Source organism: Capsicum annuum, chromosome 5 (assembly GCF_002878395.1).
Source record: "Capsicum annuum cultivar UCD-10X-F1 chromosome 5, UCD10Xv1.1, whole genome shotgun sequence".
In the NCBI taxonomy this organism is placed as follows: domain Eukaryota; kingdom Viridiplantae; phylum Streptophyta; class Magnoliopsida; order Solanales; family Solanaceae; genus Capsicum; species Capsicum annuum.
The window spans coordinates 14,226,720-14,238,120 of NC_061115.1; the positions used below are offsets into that span (position 1 = coordinate 14,226,720).

At 34.3% G+C, this 11,401-nt stretch overlaps 1 long non-coding RNA gene across 6 annotated transcripts; it reads left to right on the forward strand.

Moving 5' to 3' along the window:
• The first annotated feature begins 6,949 nt into the window (after nt 1-6,949).
• Nucleotides 6,950-11,007, forward strand: LOC107853901. Of its 6 annotated transcripts, none has more exons than XR_007055424.1 (6): nt 6,950-7,258; nt 7,584-7,652; nt 8,587-8,819; nt 8,916-9,140; nt 9,843-10,215; nt 10,782-11,007. It is a non-coding gene; the product is annotated as an uncharacterized LOC107853901 (long non-coding RNA). The 6 variants fall into 6 exon arrangements; XR_007055423.1 differs by having other exon boundaries at nt 6,996-7,258; nt 9,843-10,387; XR_001669878.2 differs by lacking the exon at nt 7,584-7,652 and having other exon boundaries at nt 6,997-7,258; nt 9,843-10,387.
• Nucleotides 11,008-11,401: the final 394 nt, after the last annotated feature.

Here is an 11,401-nt window from a genome sequence, read left to right on the forward strand (position 1 = left end):
ACTAGCTTTACTATCAATCTTTTGATGGAATTTTACTATTGCTTCACAGTCTGTTCTTACTAAAACTTCCTCTTTATTTAAAATATATAATTTAAAACTATTTAGACCGTATATTATTGCTAACACTTCTAGGTCTATACTATTCATTTGTCCTTTTTCTTTGTACAAACCGCTTTGGTATGCATAAATTTGTTCTTCATTTTTATTACTATATTTATTTGGACTTGCTTTCAGGATTGCTCCCCATCCTAATTTACTTCCATCAGTCTGTATTATTAAGTAATCTGATTCTAATGGAATTTTTAAAGATGGTATATTTTTAACTCTTTCTTTTATTTGTTGTACTAATTTAATGTCTTCTATATTAAAATGCTTTTGGCCTTTACTAGCATATAGAAGTCCTGCTATTTTTCCTAAATCTTTGATAAAATTTCTAGAATAATTCACTAATCCTAAAAATTTTTGTAAATCTTTAGAATTTTCTAATTTATCTGACATATCTAATACTTTTTTGGCTATGTGTGGTTGGAGTTTCATTTTTCCGTCTCCCAGAGTAATTCCTAAGAAATTAATATAAGTTTTACACAATTTCATTTTCTTTTTACTAACTATTATTCCATGTGTGACAAATAATCTAAAAACAGTTTGTAAATGTCCTAAGTGTTTTGCATATTTAAATATATATATATATATATGTGTGTGTGTGTGTATGTATATGATTAGAATATATTGAACATCTATTGTGAAATTAAATATAAAATTTTTTATCAATCAATTATCTAAATCCACAATTCATGCTCGCACAAAGTAATGTCTTTCCTTCATACTAATGAGCCAAAATTTGGAACAAATAAAATTATTAAAATTTGAAACAAAAAATAATTCAACTCTCTCTCTCTCTAAATATATATATATATATAAACATACATAAACACATGCAAACATACTAGTTTAACCGCACTTGCCACTCATGCGTATAACTTTTGATTATTTAAAATTAGAATTTAATAACTTTTTACTTCCACTAATTTCAAATATTAAGCAAATAACAAACTGCATTAATATTAGCATGATAGTATAAAGTACGTACTCGTAACAAATTAATAATAACATGAAGAATTATAGTAAATAAGAAGATGATAATCCGAACACCAAGATTTCTAAATTGGGCAGAGAACTTGTTTTTGTGTGGAGAACTTGTTTTGATAAATCGTTGATTTATTTAAAGTGTGAAGGGCCTCAAAAATATTGTTTGAATTTTTTCGCCCTCCATTAAAAGTCTTCTCGATATACAAAATCGACTTTTACTATTAATACACTCAATTTATTGAGTTAATGTTACTCGAGAAAATTGAAGGAAAGGTGTCTTTTAAGTCTTGAATGAAGGATTGGTGACATTGACAAACTTAAAGGGTCAAACAACATTAGGAAACTTGATTAAGTTAATTATGAACTTGATTAATATTTTTAAAACTTTATAATCTTTTCAAAAATACAAATCAATCTACACCCCTCTTCAATCCAAATCAACCAGTCTCTCTCCTCTCTCTTTCTCGATAGCTTCTCGCAACTCTCTCCCAACCAACAGTTATGCGAAATTCTCCCTTTAATCCCCGATAACTTTAGCCTCCGGTAAAAAATAATCGGGCGAGTTCCCTTTCGACTTTCAACCATCAATCGACGTGAAGACTTCTCCAGCGACAATAACTTCGAGTTCTTTGTCGTCCCATTTTCTTTTTCACAAGTAAAAAATTATGAAGAAACAGAGGAACTTGAGTCAACTACTCTTCTAGTATTGAAATATAGACTAAATAAAATCCTAATTTCTGACATTTCTTCTTGTTGTTGTCGTACCGTTGATTTGAATTTGTTGGTGATTTTTGTTCACAATTGATATTCTTAGTGTGAATGTATGTGTGCTGTGTTTGTGTTTCTAAGTTGATTTGTTGTTTGTCTTGGTTAAAATGGTGTTGCAACAGATGAAACATTTGATGCAACAGATGAAACATCTAATGCGATAGATGAAGACATCTAATACAACAGATGAAAACATCTAATGCACCATCTTAAAATCTGATGCAACTATGAAAATCTGATGCAACAAATGAACAATCTAACAGATCATTCATCAGTTGCAGCAGACGACTCTTCTATTTGAAAGAAATCTAAACAATATTGGTCCAACAGATAACTCATTTTGCAATAGATGAGTGATATGTCTCAATAGTTCAGTGATCTATTTTTATTATCTCCAATTATTACTCATCCATTGCAACAGGTCAGTTATATATTGCAACAGATAACATACTTGGTGCAACAGATTAGTAACCTGTTTTTATGGTTTCCAACAAATTACTCATCGGTTGCAACAGGTCAGTTATATGTCGCAATAGATAATATATTTGGTGCAACAGATTAGTGATCTGTTTTTATGATTTCAAACGGATTACTCATCCGTTGCAACAGATTGATTATATGTTGTAATAGATAAACTACCTGGTACAACAGATTAGTGATCTGTTTTATGGTTTCCAACGAATTACTCATCTATTGCAATAGGTTGGTTATATGTTACAACAGATAAACTACCTGGTGCAACAGATTAGTGATCTGTTTTTACTATTTCTAACGGATTACTCATCCCTACAACAGGTTGGTTATATATTGCAACAGATAAACTACCTGGTGCAACAAATTAGTGATCTATTTTTATAGTTTTCAACAATTTACTCATCTATTGCAACGGGTCAGGTATATGTTGCATCAGATAAAATACCTGGTGCAACAGATTAGTGATTTGTTTTTATTGTTTCCAATGGTTTACTCATCTGTTGCAACAGGTTAGTTATATGTTGCAACAGATAACATACCTGGTGCAATAGATGTGTGGTCTGTTGGAACTGTTATTTTACCGTTGTGCATGTTAAATTTACTGTTATCCTTTTTAATGATGCATTAAGCAATTATAATCTATTTTATGTTCCTGTTAATTTAAGATAATATAGTTCTAAAAAGAAAAAAAACCAAATCAAGTTCAAGTAAAGGAACAAGTGTAGTGACTCGACTACATCCACCACTCTATAAGCTTGCTTTACAAACGTTATCTCAATCAGAAGTAGAATATAATGAATACGGGGAGGAGGAATGTCTCAAAAAAGATGATCCAAATGCTAATAGCCCTTCCGCCGAAGAGTTGGTCAAAACCTTTATTATTGATCGTTATCCTATGAGAATGCGGTATGATGGTGCCACATATTTAACGGGTAATTTTGTGGTTAAGTCAGCCATGGAAAAATCTTTCGACGCCTTTAAAAAATACTTCGAGAACAAAAATTGGATGCTTGTTTCAGGGAAAGCTGCTTTGGGCAATATCTCAATTTGCCAGAGGACAACAATGCTCATTTCCAAATGAAAATAGTATACAATCTTCTCAAGCGTAGGTTTATGTATGAAAACAAAGACAAGATAAATGAGGTGTGGATAAATTATTGTGGCATGCCTATTTGTTTTGGTTGGAAGGAGTTTTTCATAGTTGCAGGACTAAAATGTTATCCTACTTCTCCTTCTCAAGTTATACCTACTCTAACCTATAAAAAACACCCCGCACACCCAAAAAAGGCAAAGACAAGTTGAGTGATCGTGAGGACTTGGTGTCCATTGTTGGTCCAAGCTTCAAAAACAAAAAATTGATAAAAGTGTTAAAAGGTAAAGGACTTTCAAAGAAGCACAAGCAATCATTGAGCATGATTTGAATTGTACATAATATTCTTTGGGCGAGAGACGTTAACAACAACATAAGCCCCGATTTAATAAATCTCTCCGAGGATCTTGAGGCATTTAACAACTATCCTTAGGGTTATGAAAGCTTCAAAATGACTGTTCAATAATTGTTGAGTCTGTTAATGCCAAAGACAGTCAACTTATATGGCTTTCCATAGGCCTTCGTGGTAAATGTTTCTTTATCATGATATGATTCATCATTTTTTTATTCAATAATGCTTTTGATTTATTGGTGTTATATTATAGGCTTGGGCATTTAAAACCATTAGGCTTGGGCATTTAAAACCATTCCTTATTTGAGATAACAAGTGAACTACCAGGAAGATGTTTCCTGTCTAAGAATCCTGAGATGGTTGTCGGCCAAAACTGATAAAAATGCAAAATTTTTTGATCTTTTCAATTCCCTGAAGAAAGCAGTAAGTCCAATTCTAATCAAGTTTTTGTTTTAATTAGTGATTATTTTAAATGATTTCATCATCATTCTAATATATGTACTGATTATTTTAGATTGTCCATATGTGGCTTGTTCTACCAACTGAGAGTTGAATATTCCATTTTTTCTTACTTTACGGTCTGTGCAAACTTTATCGGACTCTAAGGTCATTGATGGAATAAAAATGGAATTGTTTGTAGCAACAACTATTAGAAGAAAAATAAGTTTGGAGGGTGGGCTTGTTACTATTGATGATAGTAGTGGTAGTGGTGCTGTTGTTAGGGATAATGATGCGTCTCTTACAGTTTTTGAAACAAAAAGCCATTACGATTATGATTATACTGATTGTACAGATTTTTCTTCATATTTTGCCACATCTAGTGAATGTTCTGTATGCAAATGTCAAGACTGCAAGGTGAAACACGATGGAGTGATTAATTCTATTAATGCACTAACTGCTTCTGTAAAAGAAATGACATCTAAGAGGGGTGTCATTCCATCAAAGAGGATTTCATATCTATACACTCCACTAGAGATCAAGGAGGCTAAGAGGAGAAGGAAAGATACTTCCAAGGCATTATCAAGCATCGAAAAAAGTAAAATTACAATGCCTCTATCTTTGTCTTGTACCGTTATTCAGTGTGCAAGGGCCACATGAAAGCAGCATGAGCCGAAGAAGGTGAATGTACATCATCTGTTCCAACAATCAAACAGGCATATATCTGTTTCAACAGCTGATACATCTGCTGAAAATTATCAAACAGATATATATATCTGTTGCAACTATTGTCTAACCTGTTGTATCAAATGCGTTATCTATTACAACAGATGAGTCTTATGTTGTAACAGACGGGTTATCTGTTAGAAATTATCATACTGCTCTGATTTACCTATTCGAATTCATCCCAACAGATGATCCATCAGTTACAACATAACAGATGGACAATCTGTTGTATATCTGTAATTAGAATTAACAATTTCTGGCTTTCCAGGTAGATGTCACAATAGAAGCCACTACTGAATAGCATAATATCACAGTTGATAATCCATCAACTGCTTCCAAAGAAGAAGAAAAAGTAGAGCTTGTCAGTTCGGGAGAATAGAAGAATTACCCATTTGAAGGGTTCAACATCTCGGACGAGGCTCCAAAAAAACTAACGCAGTTGATCAACGACTATTCAGAATGAATTGCAGATGGGCTGTTAAAGCATCATGCCGATAGGTACATAAATCAATTTTTACAGATATTCATTTATACGATTCTTGTTGTAAGAATGTGACATTAACATATATAAATCATCATGTATAAAACAAAATGATGAACGCTACAAAGTGAACGAATCGAGTCTTAGTTTTGATATGTTCGACTTTGTTGTTGCACATCCCGAAATGAAAAATTAGTTTTATTTGATGTCACAGCCCCAAACTTGCTGAAATGATGAGGTTTAAATGCCATACATATTAATATTAATTAATACTTTAGTTAATTGCATTTATGTATTAACTTTTTCATCACGTAATCTGAAATGTTTGATAATATGTGTAGCATATCAATGCCATTTTTTAGTACCTCCGAAAGAAGGTCAAATTGCAAACACAAGAACAATATAGATACATGACAGACAATTGTTTGTACAAAGTTTACATCAATTATGCCTACGATCGGTATTGTCAATAATAGCCGAAAGTTTCCCAAAATGAGGAATGCTTAATCAACATCATCAAAGGCTTTTGCATTTCAGTTGGCTTACCTTGGCATTTGGTCGACGAAGTGTACATCCTAATCAATTACGGTGATGAATTTCATTGGGTTTTGGCTGTCGTCATTCTAAATGAGAGGCGTATCCGAGTTTATGACTCAGTGTCGCGAAGGAGACATTTTAGGCCGTCGTATGAGATATAAAAGCTGGCTAAAATATTGTCTACTTACCTTGATATGAGTGGCTTTTTGGACCAAAAGGTTCGTACTGATTGGTCGACGATTGAAGCATACTTAGATAAAATGGATAATTCATTTGATGTACAATATGTTGAAGGAATTTCTCAACAAACCATTGGTAGATCGTAAGTTTAAGTGTCATGATTTAGTTTCATTTCACAAATTTCACAATGCTTGCATGAACGACAAGATATGGATTATCTGTTTTTTTAAAAAGCAGGGATTGCGGTCTTTTTATTGCCGCGTACACCGAGTATTTGAGCGATGGATTACAAGTACCAAATGATGGACTTGATGCCGAATTACTTCGCAAAAGATATGCTGCTCTTTTTTAAAAATACGGAGAAACGAAAGCTCAGAAGTCGTACACATGCGACATTAAAGATCCACGATGATCAAAGCCGAATTCTGCAGCACCAGATGAAGAATAACTTGTCCATATTGAGTAAATCTTTATAGCTTAAGTCCGTCAATGTAATAACCTATCCTCTTTGGTTTAACTTGTTTATTTATTTGTAGAGTAGATCCACTACTAGAAATTACCCCTATTGCAACGAACCTTTTGGCAACGGTTCCCAAAATGTTGCAATAGAGGGTCTATTGCAACGGTTGGAACCGTTGCAAAAAAAATTATTTTATTAGAAACAAATTGATGTTATAACCATTGCAATAGGGTGTCCTATAGCAACGTTTGAATGAACCGTTGCTATAGAACACCTATGGCAACGCTTAATTAAGAAAAAAAAGCTATTGCAACGACCTTAATTTTTTCCCTCCTCAATTTTTCACAAAGTGCGCTAAAATATAATGAAATATCTAACAAAAATAGAAGAAATAATAATATAGAAATAGTACTGATTCAGGTCTTTACAAAAAACCTACTATCTACTGCTTACAAGTTAAATGGGTTAGCACACACTTTTAGAGATCTTCAAATCAAAAAGTTTGGGTCTCAATTCGATCGACTGCTCTGGATCTTCAAATCAGTGCTCCATTGCTCCAGCGCATGTCAAAATTAACAAAAACTTTGGGTCTCCGATCGACTACTGCTCCGACTACGAGTGCTCCGACCACTTCGATTGAACCCTAGCCATCTATTGAAACAGGTATTTCAGTGCCATAGGATTTCAATGCCCTAATTTTTAGCTTCTATCAGTATTTTTGTGCTTATTGCCAAGTGTCGTAGAATTTCGGTGCCCTAATTTCTTCCAAAGTGTCAATTTTTTGTGCTTATTCTCTTAAAGACACTGGTTTTTAAAAATATGGGAGATTTGAGGTAAGTAAGGTTGATGTATGGATTTGGTATTTGATATCACACTTAAGGGAGGTTGATGTATATCTGTTAAAACACGGCTTGTTCCGTATGAAATATCTTTGTTTGTTTTGGTGTGTGTAATTTGTATGATAAGCTTCAAAATTTTGGCTGGACAGAATACAGATATACTCGAGACGTTAACTCCACAAGTTAGGAAGCGTGTAGATATTCTAAGAGAGCTTCAGGTGCTTTTATTCATCTTATTTGTTTCTAATGTTATTAATTTGGTATATGGTGAAATAATTGAACTGATTAACCTTGGCGGTTTGTATGTTATCGATTGACTTAGAGCTGCTTCGTTGCTCAATCTGTAGTTCGACTATGATGTCTAGGTTGATAAATGTAGAGAGGAGTGTGAGTGATGTCTAAGGTTTTTGGCGCATCTTTAGCTTACTGTGGACATGACTTTGGGTAGGAGGCTATGAAGGTCGTAGATTAGGGGAGAAGGTTAGTAGATAGTTGTGCTTTGTTTAGCTTTGGAGCGGTAGGTTTGTTCACAATACCTATTCCCTGTCCATACCAGTAGCAGTAGCATACTCTCGTAGTTGGTTGTCTTATTATTTTTGTTACTCCTCTTCGTTATTGTGCTTCACTTATCACCTTATTTGGTTATTATTATTTTTCCTGTTTTCTGAAGGTTAGTAGTTAATTCATTGTTTTAACATAATAGCAGTCTGTTAGGAATGTCCTCATGACATATAGCAATGAAGATCATGGTGTGTTACGAGTCATGTCTGATTTTCATCTGCATTTATATGGGAGGAAGACAGATTGATACATGAATATGACCATGGGTTGGCGAATATGCCCTGTTGCAACTGGTTGTCCTTTATTTGCATAAGATGACTTGGTATAAGTTGTGCCCATCTGGAAAGACGTGCAAATTGCAGGACAAATGTGTTATGTTTTGTGATGAAATGGCCCTCTCATTCAGCCATGCCTTAGTATTCAATATGTGGAGCCTGGATGTTTCAAAAACATGAGTAAATAACTAGACATCTGTTTGCTCTAATATCATATTGAATTGTGTGACTTTCTTATCTAAAAAATTAGAAAATCAAGTTGTTAAGAGGGAATACAGTTTTAATTACAAAATAATATAATGTGTCTTCAAAACAGGTAAGTTTCCTGATGTGACGTCTTTGATACCTGCTAGCCCGAACGCATCTTCTGGTTTGTCTTTTGGAAGGCAAAGGGCAAAGGATCCTGGAATGGTGTTTGTTTCTGGTGCCACTGGACAAGCTGGTATCCGCATTGCTCGGATACTGTTGCGTGAAGGTTATAGTGTAAAAGGTGGAGTTTCTGACCTTGGTGCAGCGCAAGAACTAGCTCATCTAGCCATTAGCTACAAGGTCAGTTTCTTTGTCCTTTGAAATACAGAGCCTGTTAGAGTATCTGGCGTTGGTTGTTGGAATGAACTATTGACATGGGAGCTAAGTTGGTTTCAGCAGATAGAGCATAATTGGGACGGGATAACTCTAAAGGACTTCATCCTAAAGAGATCAGTACCATTATCGGTGTATTCTTGGATAAAGGGAACAATGAAAGCGAGAGCATACCATTTGAGTTGTACAAAAGGCGCACGATGGTGATTGTCAGAATAGGAACTTTGCTTTAACCAAATACAAGTATATGGGCCCCAACCAGAGGGCCGACTTAATTTTAGTTTGCAGGTGAGGTTCTGTTGTCTCTCCCTTGGTATTACAAGGTGTATTTCACTGTTCGTAAACCCCCCAGTACTCACACACAACCCCCCCCCCCCACCACTCATGTGCACGCAAATCATAGCTATTTATATAACGACATGGGAATTCTTGTTTTGTGGTTTATCCTTCTATCTTATCTGATATGGTGATGTTTTTAATAGCATACAACCACTTAGAAAAGAAAGGTCTTTTTCCAGATTTTGTCATTCTTTAGCCTAATCTGCAGAGAGGTTTTGCAGAAATCTTGAAGTTGTAAGAGAAGAAAAATTGAAGTTTCCATTTTAATGATCTATATGGTTTCATGGGTAATCGATATAATTTATCTGTTGTTCCGTTAGAGTGCAAGCTGATGTATTTGTTAGTGAATAGAACAAGTATTATGAAATGAGTCTGCCAGTCTCATCAAATTCATGCTCAGACTTCGCTAGGAATTTTCTCATTACCCTGCGATGAGTAGATGCCCGAATCAATAAGTCATTGAAATTAAAAATGTGTCTCGTCATTTACAAATTATGGAGTAATTGTTGCCTTTGCCGTATCCACTTCTCTGTCCATGATGTTTGATATAGGAAACTGATGCTGTGCTCAGTTTCTGATATTGTTCGTCAGTGATTGTTTGTCAGTGTGCCTTGTTCAATATTTTTTCACAGAGTTGTTGGTATGTTTCAGGATTCGAGAAAGAAAAGAATCTGTAACTGTGCTATTGTGTGGTACTAGCGGCTGTGGCAAATCTACCATGTCTTCTTTACTGGTATAAGTTCTCTCATAGCTTTTGGCTGTTGTACCTACCATTAACAGGTATTAGCTGATGCGCCTTGCAATATTTTCTAACCTTAGCTACATGTGTTGTACTTGATCTCATGTTTGTAATATACCATTGTTGTTATCCTGTTGGTTGGGGGAAAGAGATGTACCCACACGGTTATGCACAAAGATACTGATGCATAGAATGCTAATATTGACACCACCAACATTTTGGATATGCAGGAACTTATTGGCTAGTCATTTTATGGACCTGTTACTACTCTTCTCTTGTATCATTGTAAGTCTCCTGAACGTTTTTTTCATCTGCAGTGCTGGCAGATCACATCTAAAGAGGAAATTAGATCTTGAATTCCAACCCGAAGAGGAATAAGATATTTTTCTGATTTTTTTTCCCATCTGCATGAGGGCTGCTATATTGTTTACAAGGTCTTTGGTAGATAATATCACGTGTATGTTTTCATCCCTATGGAATTTGTTCACTCATATATCCAGATTAATCTCAAGTTCTGAACTTTGTATAAGATTACGAACTACGTTGAGATGTAATCCATAATGACAATCCATTCATACTTTGTACTCCCTCCATTTCAATTTGTTTGTCTTGTTTTGACTTGGCATGGAAATCCTTCTAATGAAATCTATCAATGGCAAGTTCTACTAATGAAAGTGCTCAGAAATTTACTATATTATAAAATTGTTTCTTGCTCAGAAATTTACTATATTTATTCATTTGCTATTAAGATTGTTTATGCTCTATTTATAGGTGTTCTTTTATGTTTCAATTGAAAATTAAATATGTTGTCATTTAAGTGTTAATTAAGATTATTTTTTCTCTTTTTATAGATGTTCAAAATGGAGGCGATGAAGAAAGTGATGAAGAAATTGACCTTACTCGAGAGAATTTGCGAAGTATTGAATTCTGTGAAACTTATCGCCACTCGAACTTGATACTTTATGGGAAAACTAATGACTGTTTGACTTTAACATTTTTCTTTTGGATTTAAGTTGATAGTTTGTTGGATATTTTAATTTGAATTATTATTAATGAAAGATTTTGTCGTGATGTGCATAGATAATTGTGTATTAATATAATTCTCTCTTTATATATCAATTGGTATTTGAACTAGTTGCAATAATAAGTGGCAAAAAAAATATTGCAAAAGATTCGAAAATTGTTGCAATAGGTGTCAAAAACCATTGCCATAGGTAGTGCAAAATCGCCGCAAAAGATCAATAATCGTTGCAATAGAGTATTGCAATGGTTCTTCACCGTTGCAATACAATCTATTGCAACGGTTAGAAACCGCTGCAATAGACAATTTTAACCGTCTCAATAGGAATTACAAAAATCGTTGCAATAGATAGACCTATTGCAACGTATTTTGTAACCGTTGCAAAATTCGTTGCGACAGGCCTATCCCAATGCCCACCTACGCAACGCATATAAAAATGTTGCAGTAGCT